Source organism: Lathyrus oleraceus, chromosome 6 (assembly GCF_024323335.1).
Source record: "Lathyrus oleraceus cultivar Zhongwan6 chromosome 6, CAAS_Psat_ZW6_1.0, whole genome shotgun sequence".
Taxonomy (NCBI): domain Eukaryota; kingdom Viridiplantae; phylum Streptophyta; class Magnoliopsida; order Fabales; family Fabaceae; genus Lathyrus; species Lathyrus oleraceus.
In genome coordinates, this window is record NC_066584.1 from 143,933,060 (window position 1) to 143,950,301 (window position 17,242).

Sequence of the window (17,242 nt, forward strand, 5' to 3'; positions counted from 1 at the left end):
TTTTCCGGTATCCAGACCGAAGTGGCATTCAGGCCAGTTTTCCGGTATCCAGACCGAAGTGGCATTCAGGCCAGTGTTCCGATGTTCAGATCGAAGAAGTTTCCGACGTTCAGGTCGATGCAACTTGTGGATTTCAGGCCAGTTTTCCGGTATTCAGATCGAAGTGGCATTCAGGCCAATTTTCCGATATTCAGATCGAAGTGGCATTCAGGCCAATTTTCCGATGTTCAGATCGAAGAAGGTTCCGATGTTCAGGTCGATGCGACTTGTGGCATTCAGGCCCATTTTCCGATGTTCAGATCGAAATCCTTTCTAGTATTCAGACTGATGAGCGACATTCAAGCCATGGTTATTTCTGTGTTACCATTTATTTTGGTATCCAGTTTAACATTCTTTTTCGATATTCAAACTGACTCTCACCGTACTAGACAAATTCTTCTTTCAAGACCACCTCTTTGCTGATTCTGACAGACATTGTTACTTCACTTCACTTCAGTGCAAATTTTTGGGCTTTTATTGTATTCAATCCCTTGATACCTCGAAAGTACGAAAGCAACTGCCATCTTCTTTCCGGGTCTCCAGTTGATTGAATAGGGGCAGCTGTAATACCCCAAAATTTACCCTTCATTTTTCCTGAAAAAAAAAAAAATTAATTAATTAATTAATTAATTAAATAAAATAAATAAATAAATAAAATATAACTAATTATTTTGGACTTGGGTCTCCCTCATTTGAGCCAATTACCCACGAAAAAGGGAGAGAAGCAAAATACTCTGAGGTTTCCTTGGAACAAAACACTGGACAAAACCTGAAGGGAAACCTACAGGCTACTCTGCAGCAACCTCCAGGCACCTCTGAAAGGTTCATTCTGACTCACAGACTTTCAGCTCAAGCAAACCCTGCCATTTGATTTTTCTTCTCCAATCAGGTTTGCCCTATATCCATCATCTTTATGCCTTTAATTTGAATGCTCTAAATATATGAGGTATTATGGGTGAATTTGATACCCTTTTGATGCATGTGTTTGACAAGAGGTTTAGGCCTCCTACCTTTTGTTGCTTTTTATGATGGTGTTTAGCTTGGAAGGATCCCTGGGTTTCCCATTCCTTTAATTGCTGTAACTTCGGATCTTTATCCGTGTGGTAATTTTTTCCCTGGAAGGATCCCTGGGTTTCCCATTCCTTTAATTGCTGTAACTTCGGATCTTTATCCGTGTGGTAATTTTTTCCCTGGAAGGATCCCTGGGTTTCCCATTCCTTTAATTGCTGTAACTTCGGATCTTTATCCGTGTGGTAATTTTTTCCCTCTCTCATACTTTATCGCTTTCTTAGCTGGAAGACCTCGATAGGAGGCAATGTTTGAGCCCCTTGGTGGCATTTTACTTTGAGATACATGTTTTGTGTTTTGTATTCATATCCCCACATGTAGCGCGGTTCCTTCGTCAAGGACTGCCTTTTTGCCCTCGAGCATCCCAAACCCTAAAACCCAAAGCAACACGTTTACTCCTTCTACTACAGGCGAGTAAGTCTCCAAAGGTCGAGCATCCGGTAGATTGCGTAGTAACGTTGTTCGTCCAAAACCCAATCTATAACCCCGTAGTTAGCCGAACTACGGCTTGCTCTGATTCTCATTCCAGATGAGATACGTAGGCATAAGACGCGATGTCTTAGCGAGCACACATCCCCCCAACTCATAGGTCAGCCGAGCTACGAAGACTCTGATTCTCATATTCAGATGAGATACGTATGCAGTGGATGTGACATCCGCGCGAGTCATTTCTCTTAACCTTTTTAGTAAATAAACACGTTAGGTAAACCCACACCCTTTAGACAAAAACTACAAAAGTGGATCCCGTAGAGTACTATGGATGCGTAGGGGTGCTAATACCTTCCCTTCGCATAACCGACTCCCGAACCCAAGATTTGGTTGCGAGACCCCGTCTTGTCCTTTCCTTTTTCAGGTTTACTTCGAGCGTTTCCTTTCCCTCCCTTGGGATGAATAACGCACGGTGGCGACTCTTCTGTCATTTTCTTTCGCCGGTTGTTTTTTTCGCGCACTGTATTTTTCAGGTTGCGACACTTGGTAGGATCAACTTCAATACCCTTCTCACTGATAATAAAGCCCAACAACTTACCAGAACGAATAATAAAAGTACACTTATTGGGATTCAAGCGGAGTTTATACATCCTCAAACGTTGGAATAACTTCGACAAATGCTCAACATGTTCCTCTTCATTAATTGATTTAGCGATCATGTCATCGACATACACTTCAATCTCTTTATGCATCATATCATGAAAAAGAGTAGTCATTGCTCTCTGGTAAGTTGCACCAACATTCTTTAAACTGAAAGGCATCACTCTATAACAGAATGTTCCCTAGGATGTAATGAATATGGTCTTCTCCATATCTTCGGGTCCCATCTTAATCAGATTATATCGGGAAAATCCATCCATAAACAAAAAGACTTTGAATTTAGCAGTATTGTCTACCAACATATCAATGTGTGGCAGAGGGAAATCATCTTTCGGACTGGCTTTATTCAAATCTCTATAGTCAACACACACGCGGACGTTTCCATCTTTCTTTGGCACAAGCACAATATTAGCCACCCATTGCGGATACTCAGCAGTCACAAGGAAACCGGCATCAATCTCCTTCTGAACTTCCTCTTTGATCTTCACATCCATATCAGGATGCGTTCTTCTCAACTTCTTCTTGACTGGCAGACATTCTGGCTTCAACGGAAATCTATGCTCCACAATCTCAGAATCCAACATAGGCATGTCTTGATAGGACCAAGCAAACACATCTGATTACTCTCGAAGAAGATCAATCAACCCCTTCTTAGCATCTGGACACAGCCGAGATCCAATCTTGACTTCCTTTACATCATCTTCAGAGCCCAAGTTGACTAGCTCAACTTGCTCTTCAAACGGCTGAATAATCTTTTCATCTTGCTCAAGAAGAGGAGATAATTCATCACTCACTTCTACATCACTTTCCTCCTCGGATTCAAACACAGGGAATTCAAAATTTGGAAAAGGAGAAGGATCATTGTATTCAATGAGGTTAGGAACCAACCTGCATAATGATTTGATATTTTGATTTTAGAGAAGTGAATTTGTGACAAATATTATGCAGATGGATAATTATATTGTTTATTTATGTTTTTTGTGATTACCATTTTCTGAATAAAGCAAAAAGTAAAAATAAGCATCAAAGATGTGGATGAATAGAATTAATTTTATTGATGATCAATTTAAAATTCCCAAACAATGTTCTCTTCTCCCTTAGGCATAGGAGAAGGATTTTAAAATGTAAAATCAATTACTTAGATCGATGTAAAATAATAGGAATATCAACAGCAGTCCAATTGTTGCATGTCTTTCTATGCGTTACAAAGTTGGTGCAGTCTTCCTCTTCGCTATCCTCTAGCGCAGCAGCTAAATGTTGTTCATTGTCATTGTAAGACCCTAATTTTGACCCTAAGATCCCTCATGGCATCATATCATTTCTCATTTCATTGCCTCAAGGATCATAGCATGTTTGACCCCTTTACCCTAGGGTTGGGACTTGTGTGAGTTAGTTTGAGACCACCAAGCATGCTTGAATTGTATATTATTTCTTTTTTTATTTTGTTTACTAACCAAAAGCACAAAAATGTGTCACTAACTTGTTTTGTTTTGAAGCTCAAGCAACCATGTGTGCCCCTTGCTTCTAGGAGGCTCCTATGCTCAATGAAGTGGCTAGATGAAGATGAAAGCAAGCATGAAAATGGTTCCCAAAGCTCTCAATCATCATATATGTTGCCCAAATATCTCAATTTTCCAATTTGATCAAGATACACCAAAGGGTTTAAGGCTTGTTTCCCCAAGGAAACCCTAATTCAATTGTGCATTGAGTGTGCCTTGCCCATGAAGCAACCTCAACCTATGATAAAATTAAATCAAGGGAAGTTATTTCACTCATTAATTTATGCATATATGAGCCTATGTGAGTATCCTCAATCATTCATTCATCAAGATTTGAAGTTTGGACTTGAGAAGTTGACCAGTCAAGTCACCTGACTAAATTGAGATCCACTGAGACCCAACTTTTGAAGTGTTTGTAAAATGAATATTACCCCAAGAGAAAACATGTTCTTAAGAACCATATGAAAAACTTTCATGTTCATCAAAAATTCATTTGAAACATGGAAAGTCATCATTCATTTCAAAACATTATAGGTCATTTTGACTAAAACCCTAATTTTGGGTCAACTTCCCAAGGACCTAACGTCTTCATTTTTTTATGATTTTTAGGTGATACCAATTGCATTGGAAAGCTTACGATGTCTACTTCAAATGTTATGTTGGACAAAATTTCATAATCCTAAAAGAAACCCATGTGAAAATACAAAACATTATAGGTCACTTTGGACCAAAGCCATTGAATCTTGAAAAAGTCCAACTTCAAGTGCCCATATATTTCTCATCAAAAATCCAAATGATGCAAAATTTAAGCCCACAGTAATCATCTTGAAAATTTCTACAATGTTTATGTTGGAGGTTTTTTCATTTGAAGCCTGCATCATTGAAATAGAAAGGCTTGAAGTTGGCCACTTTTGACAAATTTTTCAAAGGCATGTTTTGTACCTCAAACTTCATGACCAGTTTTCATAATTTTCCAAGATCCAAATAGATTTTTTCCCAAAATAGATTTTGTTCCTTATGTCACGACCTTTCCAACCATTATTCACATGCTTATGTTTGGATTTCCCATGAGTGACTTTCGAAGAGGGGAATGTTTGTGACCAAATATGCAATTCAATTGGAATCTTCATGCACAAGCAAACACAATGCAAATTGCACGTCCATTTCCATTTGGTATGTTATCAACTTGCATTTGCACTTACTTTTGGGCCTCACATGCGCCTGTACATGCCCATGCATGGAGGACCCAATGATCATGCACACGAGTTCTTCACCTTATTGCTTGCACTTCAGCTATAAATACCATGCCACTCACTTCAAGTGATTTTTGTGGTTCCAATGGCCACCTTTGTTAAAACTTTTCATAAACATTAGCCATAGGTTTGAGTTATCATAGTGGTTGATGTAAACCTCACCTTATCCTTAGTGATTGGACTATAAGTCTTCCATACTTATTATAGGGTGGATCCCTCACTAGTATGTCGAAGCTCTCCTCACATGGTGGATAGTTGGTTTAGGTTGAGTTTTCTCCCTTTGATGACAAAAGACCTTAAGGCTTTTGATCAAATCAATTCACCAATATTTTGAGATTTTTACCCCGAACTACGAGGTTTTGATCCTACCTTTGTGATGGTACGTAGGCAATGGGTTCATCCATTCAAACAACAAATTGTAAATAATACGTATATTCCTTTCTCATCTCCCCAATCATGTTTGCACAAATATTTTCACAAATACCAACCTACAATACACTTTGCAAAAAGGGCTCCCTTAGAGTACTAAGGATGTTTTGGGTGCTTAAAACCTTCCCATTGCATAACCAACCCCCTTACCCAGATCTCTGACATTTTTATTAGTTTTTTATTTGATAAAACTTCTTACTTGGTTTTTGTTCGCTTTCTAACCTTTCCTTTGGATAAATAGAAGTGTGGTGGCGACTCGAATTGTATGCTTACTTTTGATATAGTCAATAAATCTAAAGGTAACGAATACCCCGCTACAGAAAAATGGCGACTCTTCTTGGGATAGTCTACCCTAGTGGGTTTAGCCTACTTTTTGCCTTTGTTGTATTGTATGTTTATATTTATTTTGTGGCATATTTTTGTGAAGATTTGGGATGACTGTATTGTTTGTAATGTATGAATTGCTTGATATATCAATTGTTTGTGTGCTTGGTGGTCTCTTGTGAGATGAGTTCAATACCCGAACTCGAGTGCACTTATGATAGGAGAATGGCATAGTCTTGTTGACTTGTGTGGAGTTATTCCTTAGCAAGTTGACTTGCAAGCCCATTCACTTGGTGGAGGTCTTGTTGGAATCAATAATGTCACACGAGTAGTCGTGGTTAGGCATCACTCTTTCCAATATAAACCTTAGAAGCCAAGGACCTTAGATTACCTAGCCCATCTTGGCCTATTTTAGGACGTGGTGCGAAGGTCATTCAAGTGTAAGATTTGATACGATTATTACGCGATACTACACTCATAAGAGTCTCTCTTGAGAATATTTTTTGAATACGAGTAGTCGTTTATCCGATAATATCCTAAAGATGAGATGATGACTATGGGGACCTTTTTTAGAACATGATTGTCAGGTTTAACCATAGTACACTCCCTTTGGGTGGTTCTTAACCGAGACTCCATGCTCGTGACTTGCAACAAACCCTTGATTCGCGGTTGATCTGTTCTCGTATATCCTTAATATCAATGGAACTTGGATGTTGATAAGGTGTAAACCATAATCCACGAAAATGGATGATTGATATTGAGGATGACTTGATCCATCCCGTGACCTTTGTGTGGCGTGACTTGCTTGATCCTTGAGTGTGATTGTTCCATTCATGCATTCATGCATTCATTTGCATCCATATCATCAACAATGAAAATTTCAAGGAACTTAAGAGGTCTATTTGCAAATTTTCAGACATGGATAAGCAAAGAAGGAATACGAAGAAGTACAGTTTCAGACAACCCGACTTGAAAGAGTTAAGGAGTTTGACATCCTATGTATTAGACCCCTTGGAGTTCAAGGCTCGTCATGGGAAGCTTCTGTCTATTCTTTCTACTCAGGTTGATGAAGGTCTGATGAATGTGTTAGTGTAGTTCTATGATCCTCTGTACCGTTGCTTCACTTTCCCGGATTTCCAACTTTTGCCTACGCTTGAGGAGTATGCCTATCTTGTGGGTATACCTATCCTAGATCAGTTGTTGTTCAGTGGTTTGGAGAGAGTTCCTTCTTCTCAAGAGATGTATATGATACTGGTGCTCATATGACTACCAAAGGTGGAATTCAAGGTCTCCCGTCTGATTTTCTTATCGCCCAAGCTGCTCTGTTTTGGAAGGCCATGAGTGAGGACGCCTTTGAAGCCATATTTGTATTTCTCATCTATGGGCTAGTGTTATTTCCCAACATCAACAATTTTGTGGATGTGAACACTATTAGGATTTTCTCTACTCTTAATCTCGTTCCTACTCTGTTGGGTGACACTTATTTCTCTTTGCATATGAGGATTGCAAAGGGTGGTGGTACCATTGTGTGTTGTTTGCCTCTGTTGTACAAGTGGTTTATTTCGCACTTGCCTCAGACGCTTGCCTTCAAGGAGAACAAGGGATGTCTACGGTGGTCCACGATACTTATGTCTCTCACTAATGATGATATTTTTTGGTATAACCATGTGTATGATGGTGTGCAGATTATTGACTCTTGTGGTGAATTCTCCAATGTGCCTCTTCTTGTTACATGTGGTGGAATTAACCACAACCCTATTTTGGCTCGCCGTCAGCTTGGGTTCCCCTTAAAGGATAAATCTAATAACATTTTGTTAGAAGGTGTGTTCTTTCAAGAGGGTAAAGATCCCCAGAACATGAAGGTCAGAATGGTCCGCGCTTGGTGCAAGATTCATAGGAATGGAAGAAAAGAGCTTGGTCTGAAGAATAGTATTGCTTTGGAACCCCACACCTCTTGGGTGAGTGTAGCGGTGTATTCGTCACTTTATGATTTATTGATTAAATCAAAAGCAAAGCATACAAAGAATCGAGTCGCCACCGAACTTTTATTTATCCAAAGGAATGGCTAAAAAACGAACAAAAGCCTAAGAAGTTTTACACATAGAAAACTAATGAAAAGATCAGAGAATCTGGGTAAGGGGTTAATTACGCAATGGGAAGGTGTTAGGCACCCAAAACATCCTAGGTACTCCTAGGGAGCCCTTTTCACACTTGTTGTACGAAATGTTTATTTGTGATGAAATATTTATTGTGCAAACATGGATTGAAGAGATGAGGGAAGAATATACAAGTTATTATTTTTGTGTTTGAACGGAAGAACCCGTTGCCTACGTACCTTTCCATGGAAGGTAAGGATCAAAACGTCGTAGTTCGGCTAAAAGATTTCCAAAATATGAGTGGATTGATTTTAAAACAAAAGCACTAAGGTCTTTCGTTATCCACGGGAGAAAACTCAACCTTATACAAACAACAAGTCCACCATGTGAGAAAAGCTTCGACGTACTAGAGGGGTTAACCCTGTTTTCAGTACGGAAGTCTTACAGTTCAATCACTAAGGACAAAAGGTGAGATTAACATCAACCAACTAGGATAAATCAAACCTATGGCTAATGCATGAAAACTTGTCAAGAATAGACAAAGCCACAAAACAATTGAATGGGTGAAATTAACCAATTAGGATTTATTCACAAAAGATGGTCAAAGTATGATTAGAATTCAATTCAAAGAAGTATTATGCAATGGAGTTTGAAAAATCAAAGGCTTAAGGCCTAGGTTTCTAATTTGAAAGGAAATGAAAATGTTTGCGCAATATTTTCTTGTTTTGGATTAACATGCAAATGGAGGCTTAAAGAAACAAAAGGTGGGAGGATGAGAAAGTGAAACTTCTTAGATGTTCACCTCTTGAAAACATATATAGATGATTCAAGTGATTCCTTTGGAATAGGCAATGAGACAAAAAAGCAAATGAACAAAGCAAATGGATACCGGATGCCAATCAATGGACTTATACCAATCTCACAAACAAACATGGATACCGGATACCAATCAATGGATTTACACCAATCTCCTAAAACAAAACAATGATACCGGATGCCAATCAATGGACTTATACCAATCTCACAAAACAAAGGTGGATACCGGATACCAATAAATGGATTTACACCAATCTCCTAAGACAAAACAACAAGGATACCAGATGCCAATATATGGACTTATACTAGTCTCCCACCATATCATAGGAACAACTGCCAAGTAATGGACTTATGCTTGTCTCCTCCATGGACAAAGCAAAAATGCTATAAAGCAAAGTTTATGAAGTGATATACAAATGACGATGATAAATGCACAAAGGCACACTCAAGCAGATATGCACAAATGAGTCAAGTAAGCAGACACACAAGTCAGTTAGCACACACTATATACAAGCAATTAGGCTCAAACAAGGTTAGACTTTACAATCAATTGGAATAGGGTATGTTGTGCCTTTAACCTTAACATTGAGAGTTAAGGTGAAGCAGATGAAATGGAGATGAAGGGTGTGCCTCATAGCTCTTATCCTTGGTCAAGGAGAGCTTCAAACAATGGAATGTGTGGGAGTTCAGAAAGTTGGAACTCTTCTCCACAAATAGACTCTATAGGATCTTGGGTTAATATCCACAATGCATCAACATGTTATGTGAGCAAAGGGATGACACACTGAATAGTAGGAGATGGATTACGCATCTCTTCTATCTACCAATTGCCTCATAAGAGGACTTTTTCTGCTTGGCACAAAGAGTAAACAATCACAAGCATTGCCTCTTAAGGAGGACTTCAGACAGGTGCCTGCCCAAGTAACATGACAGGTCTTCCAGACTACATGAAGAAGAGAGGTTATACCTAAGTGGTTAAGCAACCAAGCAAAAGCAAGTTCAAAATGAACTTAAGCAACTAATGTACCTGTGGAAACATCAAACAAATCAGTACAACTATACAGACAAACAACCAACAGTTAATATCAACAGTCAAACGCAATAAGCAAAGGCATAAGCCACAAGTCAAGCTCAAATGAGTTAACAACCCTACAAAACACACAAGGTTAGTAGCCAAAGGCTAACATCAAATGCTCAAATGATGGAGCATCATGAACCATATAACTTAGATGTCCAACCTGAAATCAAAGCTCAAACATGAGAGGCAAACCACTAGGTCAAAGCCTAGGGTCAAAGATGGAGCCAAAATTTAAAACAGAAGCTGAAAATTAACATGAATCAACTTCAAACACATCTTGAAACAATCCAAAAGGTCTCACATCAATATCAATTACCAAATCCATTTCATGATCAATTGAAGTTCAAGACTATTTTCAAGCTCAAATGTGACCAACCAGAATGAAAAATCTCAATTAAATAAGAAATGATTCACAAAAATCTAGAAAAATTCATGCATATTCAAGACATCTCATATGATTAGCATGAAAAAAATCAGAACAATTGAGCATCATTTGATAGGGTAAACACATAGCACAAATGAACATCCAAAGGTGTGACACAAATTGTCACACCTACATTCACATGATCATAAAACAGCAACCACAAATGGTAAAAATACCAAATTAACACCAAAATGTCAAGCCAAGAGTCTAGTTTCATCATGCAAATTTTCAAATTTATTGGATTAAAACTCATCATTTCACAAATGAAGAAACAAGGCAAGGTACAAATAGCATACATGTTCACAAACCCTAGGCAAAATATTTAATCTACCAAGCACAACTTGAGTTATCATGATGATAAAAAACTAGAGAGAAAAATAAACTCAATGCAAAAATCCTCACATTTTTTGGATCATTATTTGATTTGATATGATTTTTAGAAGATGCAAATGAAATTGAAATAAAAATTGAAATAAGAAAATGAATTAAGTGAAATATGAAAATTTAAATTTGAAATAAGGCTTTTGCGCCACTATGAAACGCGTCGTTTCATTTAAGTTTCGCCTGGCCAATCAGAGGCCAGCATGGGCGCGGCATGCATCCAATAGCGTTTGAACCCTAGAAACATTTGGAAACACTTTTGCGTTGCAGAAAACAAATTAAAACCGTTGCTAAAAGGTCTGAACATTGTCTTCTTCGCGCGGCCATGAACACACAGTAGAGCTCAAGAATCATCAAGAACAATTTCTCTAGTTCTTAAAATAAATCACATATTCATCAAGCACAAACATCCTAGAGCAAGAATCAAGCATTGAAATAGCATATAACATCATGAATCAATTGGATCGAGCAAAATAAGATTTATCATCCAAACTTTAAATCATCGAATCTAAGTGAATAATGCATGGATTTAAGTGAATCGAAGCTCAGCATGATCACAAGAAAGAGATCTACAAGTATAGCATAATAGAATTGAGAAATAAGAGACACGATTTCATGACCTCTTGAAGAGCAACTTTGGATTTGGACGAATTCAGGCCTTGCAATGATCAAATCTTCCTCTAGCAAACTTGTACAAGTGAATGGATGAAGGCTTGATGTTCAATTGAGCACGATTCTACAGAATTTAGATTTCACCATTGTTGAGCTTCAAGCTTTGAGCTACTTCAAGGTGCACGAATTCACTTGGATCTTGGTTCAAACATGCTCCATGATGATTCCAGATGATGAATTAAGCAATGAATATGCAAATTGTGTGAAGAAATTTGAAGAAATTCGAGAGAAAAGTTTGATGAAAAATTCTAGATCTGAAAATTATGAGGTGTTTTTGTGAAATTCTGTTAGGGTTTGTCTTATATACTCCCTCCTAATCAAGTTCTTAATCATGCTTAGCCAAATGGTAATGGTAATTAGGGAAGTTTGGAGGTGTTTTGCAAAATTGGGATTTCACCCTTGTGCATGGAAATGGCATGTGAACAGTACACGAAATTACTTGATTTTCACTTAAAATGAATGTTTGAAATCAATGGCAAAGGCAAGATATTTGAATTATGCACAAAATTTAAATTCCATGTTTTCCCTCCAAAATTAAGTGAATTTGCAAATGCTCATGTGATGATAATTGATGCAATGCAATGCAAGATTATGAAATTATAGGTCAAAACAAGAATAATGCAAAAAGAGCCATGCAATTTGGAGCTTTGGTTGCGAATAACAGTAATGAGACAAATTTTGGTCCCTAAGAGACCTCATGATGCAGATGTATGCATGCAAAAAGAAACAAAACTCTGTGGGGAATATGGGTCCACAAAGAAGAAAAGACGATCCATCGGAGTAGTACACTCACCAGGATCAAAGACTTTAATCGGACTCTCATGGGGATAAGAATAAGAAAAAGAAAGCGTGAGCAGGGCACGACTCTGAATTAGGGGAAACAAGAACTAGACACAGCGTGAGCAGGACACGACTGGACTAGAGACCTTACTGGGGAAAGAAGGACTCAAACTGGGGAAAAGAAAAATTCCAAAGGAAAACACATCCATTGGAAAGACTCAAACTGACTCAAACTATCCACAAAGGATACTTCGGATGAAAATCCGGACTTGGACCAAGGAAAAGATTCACAAAGAACCTCCCTGCCGGGGAAAACATGCATATATTGGGGAAAACGTCAATACAGCAAAGGGGTAAAGATCACCACAGGAAACTCCACTGGAGAAGGCCCAACAAAAAGACTCTCCTGGAAAAGCAACAAAGAACGAGGTGTTACCGGTATAAGGGTAACAAACTCAGGAAGAATGAATATCTAAGACCGGTATAAGGGTGAGAGATATCAATCAACCAAACATCTGAGAGAAACCTGAAAAAAGGTACATCAACTCAGGAAGATCTGACTCCACAGGGGACCAAGGTCATAATAGGGAGCAGAAAGGAGGGAACACCAGAGATACCGATTACTGGGTATATAATAGGCGACCGACCAAAGCGTGAATTGGTATATATGCCAAAACACTCATCATCCGAAAGGAGGGCTTGAAAAAGAAAATCGACTTACAGGATGGACATTCGAATCCACAATAGGAAAACGAATCTTACTCAACTGGGGACACAAACCCAAAGAGCGCATGAGATATAATATCCATTACCGTCAGAACGTGGATAGAATACTCGCATGGAAGGAACACCAGGGATACCGGTTACTGGGTATATAATAGGTGACCTACCGAAAACGTGAATTGGTATATATGCCAAGACACTCATCATCCAAAAGACAAACTTGTTAAAGGATGGATATTCGATTCTACAAAGAATACGAATCTTATTCCGCTGGGGAAAATCAACAAAGGATTCCAACCAAAGAGCGAAAGAGATATATCATTCATTACCGTCAGAACGTGAATAATACACTCGAAAAGGAAGAGACACCAGAGATACCGGTTACTGGGTATATAATAGGTGGCCAACCAAAAAGAGAGACAATCGATACCACCTCAACAGGGTAAACGAAAGACAACTCACAAGGGATAAATTGCAAGCATTCGACAATTATCCAAGAGAACAACAAATATTTGATTCCGCAAAAGGAAAAACGAATCTTACTCGACTGGGGAAACACAATAGGCTTCGACCGAAGAGTGCATGAGATATATTATCCATTACCGTCAGAACGTGGATAACATACTCGCATGGAAGATTATCCACAACCGGTTACTGGGTTAATAAAGGATAAATCGACCGAAAAGAAAGGCATCGGGATACCAAAACTAGGTATATAAAGATGACCGATCAAAGGGAGCAACAATCATTACCAAGCAAAAGGGTAAATGAAAGACGACCCGCTGGGGATGAATTGCATAAACAGCAATTATCCACAAGGACTTCCTGGCGACTTCAAAGGGGATAAAATTGCAGGCAAACGACAATTATCCAGAAGAAGATTTGCTGGGGATACAATTGCTAGAAAAAGGCAATTATCCAGAGGCAAGGAGAGAATATCAACATTAAGTATTGAATGAAGATAACCACAAAGAGTAACCATAATCGGTTAGGATGAACAACAAGGTTAACTCTGCAAAGGGGAGAAATTAGGGTTTACATCTACCGAATACGGGGTAGAAGACCAAAACTCTGGCTGGGGATAGAGTTGCTAGCATCCGGCAACTATCCACAAAAAGCACAGACTCCGTTGGGAATAAAACCACAAAAACATAGGATTTACAACTACCGAATACGGGGCAGAAGACCACAAAATCCACCATCAACCAGAACGAACCACAAAGGTTACCTCTGCTAGGGGAAAAGAGATGGGACTTACAACTACCGAATACTGGGTAGTAGCCAACAACTCCGATGAGGATAAAAAGATAGGGTTTACATCTACCGAATACTGGGTAGAAACCAACGTCCGCGTGGGAATGAAAGAATCACAATTCCGCACAGGAAACAAAATAGGGTTTATAACGAACCACAAACTGCTGAAGAGAAGAAAAATAGGATTTACGACTACCAAATACTGGGTAGAAAACCAACAAACTCTTGTTGAGGAATAAAAGGTATATAACCACAAATTCCACCAAGAAGAGGGAACATAGGACTTACAACTACCGGTATAAGGGTAGAGGCCCAAACTCCGCTGGGGATAAAAAGAATTATTGTCGGTTACTGGGCAATTCATTTATTTATTCCACAGGGAAGCATGAAAAACAGTTGACAGATAGCCAATTCGGGATTGATCCGAAAAGATAGACTGAATCAAGACTCGTCCTATGAGGATATAACTCAATAGGAAAATCCATCCCAATATATGTGTTGGGAGGAAACGGAAGAAACCGTCATCCACGAGGATATATCTCAGTGGGGAACTGCAGAAGGAAAGACAGACACTTTCTGCTTATGGGGCTGACTCTATATGGAGAGATTTAAACACCCGACATCTGCTTGGGGAGATCTATAAAGAGATCTATATCACCCATAGCAGGAGACAACAAACAAGAGATATATGGCAAAAAATGCAACATTAATATCTGAATGTTGAAGATATGCATGAATATGCGTGATTTATGTTTGATGAATGCTGACAAAACAGACATATCTAACACAAACAAGCCCAGGAATCAAACACCCGGTACTACACTTCCAGAGGAAAAACCAACTAGAAAGCCAATCTGCTGGAGATCCACATGCTGAAAAGCAAAGATCTGCGAGAAGCAAACAAAACTAGAGATATCACGAAATCACAAAATCTCTGAGTGAGGGATCAACAATCAACCCAACTGGCGAATAGAAAGTCACAACAGGAAACAACGGCCACAAAGACAAATCTGTTGGGGAAATGGAGAAATCCTGAGATTCCTGCAGGGGGATCCTCAGTATCAACTGGGAAACAAAAGTTCACTACACGGGCGAGAACTGCCACAAAAGCAACTTCCAAATAACTCCACTGGGGAACAACCCACAAAGGGAGAACAGATCATCCATGTAGAATCTAACTGCACAAGCAACTCTACTGGGAACAATGTCAGCCATTCCATCGGGGATACACCCACTGAGGGAAAAAAGATCACACAAGTAGATTCTGCAACAAGCCACTCTACTAGGGATCAAAAAGCATCAGGGAATCAACCAAATATCTGGATGATAGATCACCAACCAACCCCACTGGGGAAACAGAGATTTCAACAGGCAGAAACTGCCACAAATCTGTTGAGAACACCAACTCTGGCGGGGACTCTGGCTCTGTTGGGGATACCAACTCCATTGAGGATTCTGCAGGGAAAGCACAAAACTTCTGCAGGAAACTTCTCAGATATAATCCACCATACCACAAATCTACTGGCGGGGACTCTGGGGAAATTACAGCTAAGATCCACCATACCACAAATACTGACGGCTTCACTGGGGAATCCACCGGGGTGAGGAGGAAAGCTGGGGATCAACCACCAAATGCTGAACCTTCCAAGAATAAACCCACAACTGCCGAGGAGGAAAATAAACACTGCTCTGCTGAAGGGATAAGAGGTGAAAAAAGAACCTCAACAAGCGCTCCGATGGGGGATATAGCATAAAATGCAGTATATCATAACAACAACTCTGCAAGCGACTGCGCTGAGGAAAGTGGTAAAGTACCGGGATATCACTCCACCAACCACTGAATCTTCAAAAAGAAAGCAACCATGTTGGGGAGAGAAGCAACAACTCCGCTGGCGACTGCACTGGGGAGAGCGACTGGGTACCGGGGTCTCAAACCACCAACTACCGAATCTTCCAAAGGAACGCTCCCATGCTAGGGAGAAACAACTGTTGGAGAAGAAAACGAAGTCTTCAACAAACACTCTGCTTAGGGAACAACCCCAACAACAACTCTGCTTGGGGAACAACCCCAACAACAAAGCAGGATAAAGAGGATACAACCATGCCAGGAATATGAACAAATGTCTTACCTGTTGGAAATCATGCCACCCTTGGGAGAGCACTGAGATATTCTTAAGTATCCTTTCATCATTGTGAATATTCACTTTGTTTAAAACAACATTTGAAATTTTTTATTTGTTTAAAACAATGACATTTTATCAATTAAAACATGCAAAACATTTGTTGAATTGAAACAAATAAGAGTGCAAATAATTGGATAAAAAGCTCAAATTGATTTGATGGAATGGTAGCCTGCAAATGGCAAGACTCCATAGATCTGTTGGAAACCAGTGATATATATTGGAAGAGGGCTACATTGAACATAATGATCCTTTCTCTACCAATTTGAATCTCGATGTATTCGAAGCTTCAGTTGACGACGAATCGAGAACCTCTGACGAAAAGACGGCTGCGGAACAGAAAGTCTTGTCAGGATGCAGTTACTTGCCAAATCCCTAATTCTTGCCTAGATTTCCCCAGTGTGAGGTACTCAATCTAGCGGGATACAAACATTCTTTTTTTTCATGTCTCTAACTTTTGCCTGGATCACCCTTTCAGGTTCTCCACCGAGACGCTCATTTTTGCCTAAGCCGCCCTTTCGGGTTTTCAACTTAGCGAGCTATTCTATTTTTCTTTTGCATACTTTTCTTCTAGGCAAAGTATTTCCTGACTGCATCTGAATTCATAGGACGAGTGAAATCCTCCCCATCCATTATTGTAAGCATCAAAGCACCGCCTGAAAAGGCTCTCTTAACAACATATGGACCCTCGTAGTTTGGAGTCCACTTGCCCCTGGAATCGGGCGCGAAAGACAAGACTTTCTTGAGCACAAGGTCACCTTCTCGGAACACACGAGGCTTGACCTTCTTATCGAATGCTTTCTTCATTCTCTGCTGATATAACTGACCATGGCACATGGCAGTCAATCGCTTCTCTTCGATCAAATTCAGTTGGTCGTAACGACTCTGAATCCATTCAGCATCAGTCAACTAGGGGTTTGAGGGTATACTTTTTCTTTTTTTATTTTCTTAAAAAAAAAATTGATTTTTTTGATTTTTTTTTCTTTTATTTTTCACCCCTTCTCTTTTTTTTTTTATTGCATTTGCAATGCCCCAGTTTGACTGTTTTGCTGATTCTCATGATACAGCTGAATGAGCTTCTTCTCGTGCTCAAGAAGACGGGTAATCTCATCAGGAATCCCCTTCAACATCATCTTC